The sequence below is a fragment of the Ailuropoda melanoleuca genome, chromosome 14 (assembly GCF_002007445.2).
Source record: "Ailuropoda melanoleuca isolate Jingjing chromosome 14, ASM200744v2, whole genome shotgun sequence".
Classification (NCBI taxonomy): Eukaryota; Metazoa; Chordata; class Mammalia; order Carnivora; family Ursidae; genus Ailuropoda; species Ailuropoda melanoleuca.
The window spans coordinates 44733618-44742626 of NC_048231.1; the positions used below are offsets into that span (position 1 = coordinate 44733618).

The following is a 9009-nucleotide window of genomic DNA, read 5'->3' on the forward strand; positions in this document are numbered from 1 at the left end:
TGCGGGGCGGGGCGGGACGGGGGGCGGGCTCAAAGAGGATCGCAGTGCGCAAGCGCGGGCTGGCTGGGACTGCTGTGCTCGGCCCAAGGTCTTCGCCAGCTGGCTTCCCCCGCGGTGGGGAGCACGCGGGTCACTGGTTCTCTCCGCACGCCTGGATCGGCCGAGGGACTCCAGGCCCACAGCTTCCGGGACCGAAGCGGGGCGCATGGGTCGGCAGTGCGCGGGACTCGGGCTTCCTTGGCCGGACCACTCGCAGACTCGGTCCTCAGAATACGGGGTCCTCCGCGCTCCGTCCATCCTCCCAGAACTCTCCAAGCCACTCTACCTGAGAACCTCTGTATCTGCATCTGGCTCTCCTCTGCTCCAGAACCCCCAAATCGGACTCGACGGGAAGCTCCATTCTCCGGGTGGCCCTCCTGGCCCTCCAGGCAGCTCGTCCCATCTTTACATCCACACTCCGTCCCCCGACGACTCTCGTGTCATTTTGTTGGTCCCACAGCTTTCCTCTATAGGTTGTTTCTTAAAACATAATACTTTTTTTTAAAAAAAACCACAGTGTTGAGGTCACAATGTATATAACATTTTTATACATGTTAGCTTCCTTTAGATTTTGTTTCTTTTCCGCAATGCTGTGTGTCTTTAAAGATCTTTCAGCGTCTTTGGATGTGCTTCTGATTTATTACTGTACTTAGAAGGTCTCTGAATATTGTCCATTTGTCAGAACTTAGCCATTCTCCTAGCAATGCCTCCAGCTCCCTCCCTTTTACAAGCCTGGCTGCAAAGTGGGAACGCACGATCGGTTTTCAGATGCGTTTTTTCTGATGAGTTTTCGTACCTCTTCATTAATTATTAAGCCTTTCATATCTTCAGTTTTCAACTTTCAGATCTTCAGTTTCCAACTGGGGGTAGGGGTGTTCCTTTCTCTTGTGAATTTTGAGATTCCTTAGATGGTCTTAAATATTAAGCTTTTGTTGTTTTTGCTTCCGCAAATACCTTTTCTCAGCCCGTCCTCTGTTGAAAAAAATCCTGATATTTACGGGAGTCAAAGTTTATATAATTTTGTATCCTGCTTTGAGAAGGGGCATTTTTCTCTTGTTGCAGTTTTTAATGAATGATTTTAGTGGCTGCAGAATATTAAATTGAACATCCCCAAACAACTGTGTGGCGGTTAGGCACACCAGTGACTTCTGCTCAGTTTCTTTGGATTCCTTCATTCTTTGAGAAAAATTTAGCACCAGATTTCCTATTGTTCTTTGCATTGTGGTTCCTAGCTCCATTTTTAAAACACATCTTTCCCTTAAAATCTAAGGGATTGATGTATGTGAATCATGGAGGATCCTTCCAGTGTCCTGGCCTGTCAGCTCACTGTCCCCTCTCCTGCAAGGATCTTGTCCTCTGCATGACCCCCAAGATGGACCCCCTTCCTGACCCCTGACCAGTGCCTTTCAAATGTTTTAAACTATGGCCACAGTAAAGAATACATTTTATGGGTACAAAGTTTCTATTCTGGGTGATGAGAAATTTGGGGGACAGTGCAGATGTTTGCACGACAATGTAAATGTACTTAATACCACTGTGGCTTTATACACTTGCGAACAGTTAGAATGGCACATTTTAAGCTTTAAAAAACTCGTTTTACGTTATGATCTAGCACCCATACATGAGAAAAGTTTCACGATTTAACACAGACTCTCGTGTAATGCCCTAACATTGTCTATTTTCAGTTTTATTTTTATTGATGACGTCCTGCAGTTTTATTTTTATTGATGACGTCCTGCACATGACTCTCCATGTGATTCCATGAGGCAGCTATCAACCATGGCCTATGTTTGGACACCCGCTGCCTAGTCCCTGTTGTCACCACCCTCTAATGAGCTCAATTTCAGACAGCCCACTCTGGGCCACCTCTGGGCTCTCTGGCCCCGTCCTGTTAGCAGGACCACAGCCACCTTCACCCATGCTAGAAGCCTCACAACTTACTGTCCTCACCACCTGCCTACCTCGTGGCTGTCCTCCTCCCTCTGCTCACCTCCCTTTAGCACCTTTCTCACATCACAGGCTTGCCTGGCAAATCCCGGTTCTGGGTAAGTGTGACTCTCTCTGCTGTAGCTGGAGAAATGCTTTCCCGTGGAGACTGGTTTCTAGGGCAGAACAGTCCCTGTGGCAGCCGTACACCTGCTCTGCCTGTTGTGGCCACTCAGATTCCCACCTTCCGGAAGGTGGTCCTACGCCTCCCCCTGCCCCTGTACTAGCTCTGTGCCCTACTTTCCGAAGACATCAACGGCCGGAGAGCATTCCTCTAGGTTCCACACTAACCCTTCCACCGGCCCACCCCCACCGCCACACACACATTGCTCTGTCCTCTAGGACCTGCATGTCCCTTGTGCATGGGGTCCACCTCCCTGCATGCTGGCTGGTCTCAGCTTCAGTCACAGTGTCCTCTTTCTGCTGCGTCCTCCACCCCCGCTTCATTGGGCTGTCCTGTCAGGATAGGAGACACAGCATTATCTCCATATCTGCCTTCTCCATCACCGCGCTTCTCTCCAATTCTTTAACAGCAAGATTGCTCAGGAGCAGCTGAGCTTCTCTCCCTCTCGGGCTCCCTCCACAACCACTCCACCTGTTCATTGCCAGAGCTCACCTGTGGGTTCACCCACATCTCATTGGTGGTCAAGCAGCATTTCACCAGCACCTGATGCCTCCCAGGATGTGCCTCAGCACAGACCCGCAGACCCCAAATCCCAGGCTTCCAAGTCCATCTGCCCACTCTCAACCACCCTTGGAGCTCTAGGGGACACCTCAAAGCCAGTGCACCCCAAATCAAGCCACAGCTCTCACCACCTCAGTAGGAGGCACAGCCAAACTTCCAGCCCAGCCAAAACCTCTGAGCCCCTCACCGCGGCTCTCCCCATCATGCCCCACAGTGGCCCCTTGGCAGGTCCCTCTCCTGCCACCAGTGCCCAGCACCTGGGCCACTCTCATCTCTCATGTTGATGACACCATAGGCGGACAGCAAGCTTTGCCTCCTTCACTCTTCACACATTGACTCTTTGAGAACAAAAGCCAGATCTGTCTCCCCTCAAAAGCCTCCAGGAACTTTCCGTTGCACTCAGACTAAAAAAACAACAGAGTCCTTCCAATGCCCCCCAAGACTTGGCACCTCCCCGGCCCTCCTGATTTCCTACTTCTATCCCTGCATTTGGCCAACTACGACATTTGGAGGGGCCAGTCCGCACAGGACCATCCCCACTTCCGACACCAACGGCACGTTTGGGAGTCCCCAAGCTGACCCTTAGTTAAGGTTGACAGTTTCCTGGAGGGACTCCCAGAGAGCTGTTTACTCACGGTTACAGTTTACAGCAGAGGAAGGAGGCAGATTAAAACCAGTCGCAGGAAAAGCACTGGGGGTGAGTCTAGGGGAGTGCCATACCTGAGCTGTTGGCCGCCTTCTGTCCTTGGAGCCACACGCAAGCCTCCTCTCCAGCACCCATGAGTGACGGCCCACACGGTGCTGCCGGCAGGGCGGTTCCTCAGAGCCTGGTGCTCAGAGTTTTTATTGGAGTTCCATTGCACAGAGTGATTAATTGAGTGTCCTCCTCGTGATCTCAGTCTGCAGCCCCCTCATTACAACGCTGGTCTTTCTCGTGTGCTCAGCTCTAGCCTGAATACCATCTGTGTCGTGTCCCTACTTCAAATCACATTGGTAGGCTATTGGAAGGCCCCAGGCAAAAAAGGCACTCCTGTTAGAGCTTGGTAACTGCCTCCCAAAAGCAGAAGGCAAACGTCATTCTTTAGGGGTGAGGTTAAATTATTTCCTACAACCTCCCCTTGCTTACTACTCTTCAGACACACCGCCTCCTTGCTGCCCCTTCTTGGGGACTTTGGGCTTGCTGTCCCTTCTGCTGGAAGGCCCCTCTTTCTTCAGGATTCTGCTCAAATGTGTCCTCACCAGAGAAGCTATCTCACCCGGGCTGTGCGGACCAGGGGCTCTTGCCCACCACTCCCTCATCACCCAGCTTTGGTTTTCCTCCTTAACACCCCTCCCCACCACCACAACGGGTCTGTGTTGTCTTCTGTTTGGTTTATTGTCCATCTGCTCTCACCAGGTTGTGAGCCACCTGAGGGCAGGGACTTGGTTTGTCCTCAGCTGTATCTGCAGTGCTTGGAACATCATTTGCTGAATGAACCACTCCTGCAGGATGCCTGAAGAGTAAATGAGCTCTAAGACGCCCAGCTCTTTCCTCTAGGATGCCCAGTGCCCCGAAAGCAGCACCGAGGAGAAGGCGTGGCAGAGTCCATGAGCACCTGTGCACCACGGCACGGTGCCTGCGTGCTCAGCGGTGTGGTACAGCTGCTTCCGCAAGCCTGCCTGGGGATTATGGACTCAAACCCAGCATGGATGAATGGATCAGGCTACACACGCCCAAGGCCCCCGACATTACAGTTGTCTCAGTGCCCGTGGGAGGCTCTCCAGCCCCGTGTGTGTACACAATGGCACGTTCGCGGTCACGTGCTGGAGCTGGGCCCACACAGGCTTTCGCACACAGGGATGGCTGAGGGCTGGCGCATTGCCGGTCTCCCCGAGAGGATCCGATCTGGCCAGTTGTTATACGCGAAGTTGTGTCCCTCCAAATGTGACTGTATCTGGAGATAGCCTTCAAATAGGTGATTAAGTCAAAATGAGGTCGTTAGGATCGGCCCTGATCCAGTCTGACTGGTGTCCTTATAAGAGGAAATTAGGACACAGACACACAGGAATGACCATGTGAGGGCACAGGGAGAAGGTGACTGTCCATCGACACACCAAGGAGATTGGCCTCAGAAGAAACCAAACCTGCCAACACCTTGATCTTGGACTTCCAGCCTCCAGAACTGTGAGACAGTAATCTCTTGTTTAGGCCGCTTGGCCTGTGTTACTTTGACAGTCCTAGGTGAGCAAATACACTGGGTTTGGGGGGTAGAAAGACACCAAAAGCAGGGTGCCTGGCTGGCTTACTCAGTAAAGTATGTGAGTGTTGATCTGAGTCATGAGCTCAAGCTCCACATTGGGCATAAAGCTCAGTTTAAAAAAAAAAAAAGGCACTTAAAGCAATTCTCCTAAAGGGTCTTCTAGCCTGCCTTCTATCACCAAATCCTTCCTAAACTCCTTGGGTTGGCCAGGCCAAGCAGCTTGCTTAGGGGTGACTTCAAAGCAGGCTGGCAGGATGCCTCACCTCCCAGCCCCAGGGCCCCCCTCAGCCAAGTGAGGGAATCAAGTCTCTCTGTAGCTCCTTGGGGTTAAACTTCTTTGATTTGCTGATAAGTTTCCTTTACAAGATTCAAGCCCATTAGGAAGAGTGCAGTTGCTGTCGGCATAGCAACCACAAGCCATCTTCAGTTCTTCCCAAATTAACAAGTTCCCAGCTTCAGGGCTGAGGAGAGAAAGATGTAAAAGCAGAGATGAAATTAAGTTACTGATGGAAGACGTTGCCATGGCATCACGCTGTCCTTGGATTCTGCCAGCTGCCACTGTGATTTCTCCATTCTTCGTGCGGATGAAGGAGTTGAAGAGAAGATAAACAGCAGCCTCCCACAGTGAGGGAGAAAAATAAAGTATATGTTATGATTAGAAATAGTAACTAATATGGGAATTTATATTTTAAGAGTAACTATACATCCAACATACAGGGTTTCTCAAAATGTAAACAAATCACCTAGAATTTGTTAAAATGTGTTTGCTGAAACTGTTTCCTGAGACTCTGCATTCTGATTTTTAATCATGGCTATATATATATATATATATTTATATATATAATATATAACATAAAATTTACCCTCTTAAACCAGAGATTCTGCATTTCTAACAGGCTCCCAGTGATGGCAAAGCGGTGGGTCTGTGCCTCACATTTTGCACGTTAGCCTTTTTAGAGCCTTTTTTTGTACCAGAGCCTGAAATAAGTGGCAGGCGTGCCAAAATGAGCAAGACACACAGTGTGCTTTTCCAGGAACTTCCTGGCAAGTGGACAAGAGCAGGGCAATGTCATTTCAGAGGAGCAGACAGAAAACTGTCTGATTGACAAGTGGGGTTGGGATGTGCATGTTGGAAGATCGAAGCATGGGGGTAGGGGGGTAGTGACATGAAGACTCTGTAATTGCTGTACTGACTTGCAAGTTTGCTAGACCATTCCCTAAACAAGGGCATGGAGGCTGTTTATCCTCTTTTTTGGGATTTCAAATAGTGCTGGTACAAACACCTTTGTCCACGTGGCTGTTCTCTCTTGGATTATTGTCTAGGGAACAACCCCCCCCCCCAATCCCAGTAATGGGATTACTGAGTCAAAACACATCTGACTGGCTCGTCACATTTGCCAGATTTCAGTGTATTCATTTATGGCACTATTAGCAATGCCAAAGGACACGTTTCCTTACAACTTCACATTTGGATTTTATAAATTTGCTTTTGCTAAAAGCAGATGAGCAAACAAACAAAAAACGCCAGAAAGCCTATAATGTAAGGTATGCACAAACCAGCACTTCATCTTTTTTTTTTTTTATTAGGATTTTTATTTGGGGCACCTGGGTGACTCAGTTGGTTAATCGTCTGCCTTCCGCTCAAGTCATGATCCCGGGGTCCTGGGATCGAGCCCCATGTTGGGCTCCCTGCTCAGCAGGGAATCTGCTTCTTCCTCTCCCATTGACCCTTCCCCCTGCTTGTGCTCTCTCTTTCTCTCTCTCAATAAATAAAATCTTAAAAAAAAAGATTTTTATTTATTTGAGAGAGAGAGAGCAGGAGTGGCAGGTGGTGAGGGGCAGAGGGAGAGGGAGAAGCAAACTCCCCACTGAGCAGGGAGCCAGCCCAGTGGGGCTCAATCCCGGGACCCTGGGACCATGACCCAAGCCAAAGGCAGACTCCCAGCTGACTGAGCCACCAAGGTGCCCCGCACTTCATCTTTAATTTGCATTTTTCTAGTTTTTAATGGCACTGGATGCTTTTCTTCATGTAAGCAGATAATATTCTTTGATTGAGTAACAGTTGGGAATGAGGCAGGGTTTTTTGTTTTGTTTTGTTTTTTTTCTTAAAGATTTTATTTATTTATTTATTTGACAGAGAGAGAGAGAGCCAGAGAGGGAACACAAGTGGGAGAGGGAGAAGCAGGCTTCCCACCGAGCAGGAAGCCTGACATGGGGCTCGATCCTGGGACCCTGGAATCATGACCTAAGCCGAAGGCAGACGATTAACAACTGAGCCACCCAGGTGCCCTGAGGCAGGGTTTTTGTAGTTTTATGATTTTTTTATATTTTGTAAAATTTATTTTATTATTGGTCACCCTTGTCAGTGTGCCCCAGCTCCTGTGGTTACCCCCCACTGTTGTCCACATTGGCCTATGTTAAAATCAGATGAGCTCTTTCTTAATAGTTTTCTCCAAGCACACCTGCTGAGTAAACACCCTTCTGGATGCCCTTGTTAGAAAGGCATTGGGGGAGCAAGCAAGAAGACAGGAAAGGCCTTCACGTTTAGCTTCAACATGTAGAGAACTTGGAAGTATCATTCCTGTCCTCAAAAACGAGAAAAAAGCGGAAAAAAGTGAAAATCAAGGAACTTTTCTTAGATCCATCAGAGAATTGAGGTCACGGGACAACACCCCCTCCCCCAAACTGTAGAGTCAGGCAAGGACAGAGTAGCCCAACTTACCAGTAGCAGGAGCCAGTGGAGCCAGGAACTGGTGGGAACACCTACATGACCCCTTAATGGTGATGTTCATGAAATGCTGGAGGCTGAGCGAGGACTTGCTTGGGAAATAAAAACTCACCCTCAGTGAACCAGTCTAAGAGAGGGGCACACTTTTCCATGTTTTACTGCCAAGGAGCCCCAGCAGGTCCTCACAGTGACGATTGGAACAAAATTCCTTTGTGTTTGACACAAGGGAGAGGGGACATGTATGTAACCATTTGAAATACACCCAGGTGGTTCACGCTCCATGAAAATAAATAAATACATACATAAATACATACATACATACATACATACAAGGCCAGGCAGCAAAAGAGATGACTTCCCCAGAGCCTCATACAACATGGGGACTCCAGCCCCCTGTAGGCTTTGTCTTACCTAAGGGGGCAAAAAAAACCCTGAGAAGCAGCACTTGTGAGAATCACTGGCCAGGCCACAGGCCCACAAGAAGACAGACGTAATCATCTGATCCCGGGACACTTCCCCTCCCTCCCTGCCTTCCCACCCAACAGCAGGGTTCCTGTTTCTTAGAGAACTGCAGCTGCAAGAGCCACAAAGGCTGGGTCTTCATGGATCTGTGTGGCATCCCTGAGCAGCAGGCATGCTAATCCTCTCTGTGTCATTCCAATCTTTTTTAAAGATTTTATTTCTTTGTTTTGATAGACAGAGAGAAACAGAGAGTGTGAAACAGGGAGGGGCAGAAGCAGAGGGAGAGAATCTCGAGCAGACTCCCTGCTGAGTACAGAGTCCCATGCGGGTCTCGACCCCACACCCCTGAGATCATGACCCGAGCTGAAATCAAGAGCTGGACGCTTAACCAACAGCCACCCAGGTGCCCCTGTGTCATTCCAATCTTAACACGTGTGTTGCCAAAGTGAGTGTCCCTGCAAGGCTGAGTCCACTGAAGAAGGAGTCTCTAGGGACACCCAAGGACAACAGGGGAAACATAAGCAAGGACACGGGAGGAAACCTCAGCCTCTGAGCCTAACTCCTAACCAGAAAAACATACAAACCTCTCATTAAAATGTTGTCTACCTCAGTTCTATTACCCAACGTTTGTCTAACATTCAACAAAAAATCACAAGCGTGCTAAAGAAAAGTCTGAAGAGTCAAGGCAAGCCTCAGAACCAGGCTCAGCTACAGCAGAGATGTTGGCATTACTGGGCAGGGAATTTAAAGGTTTTATTTTTTAAGTAATCTCTACACCCAACATGGGACCTGAACTCACAACCCTGAGATTAAGAGTTGCATGCTCTTCCGACTGAGCCAGCCAGTTGCCCCCTTGTATGGGGAATTTA

General features: G+C 49.0%; 1 pseudogene; it reads right to left on the minus strand.

Moving 5' to 3' along the window:
• Nucleotides 1–8262: 8262 nt before the first annotated feature.
• On the minus strand, nucleotides 8263–8361 carry LOC117796138 (annotated as a pseudogene).
• Nucleotides 8362–9009: the final 648 nt, after the last annotated feature.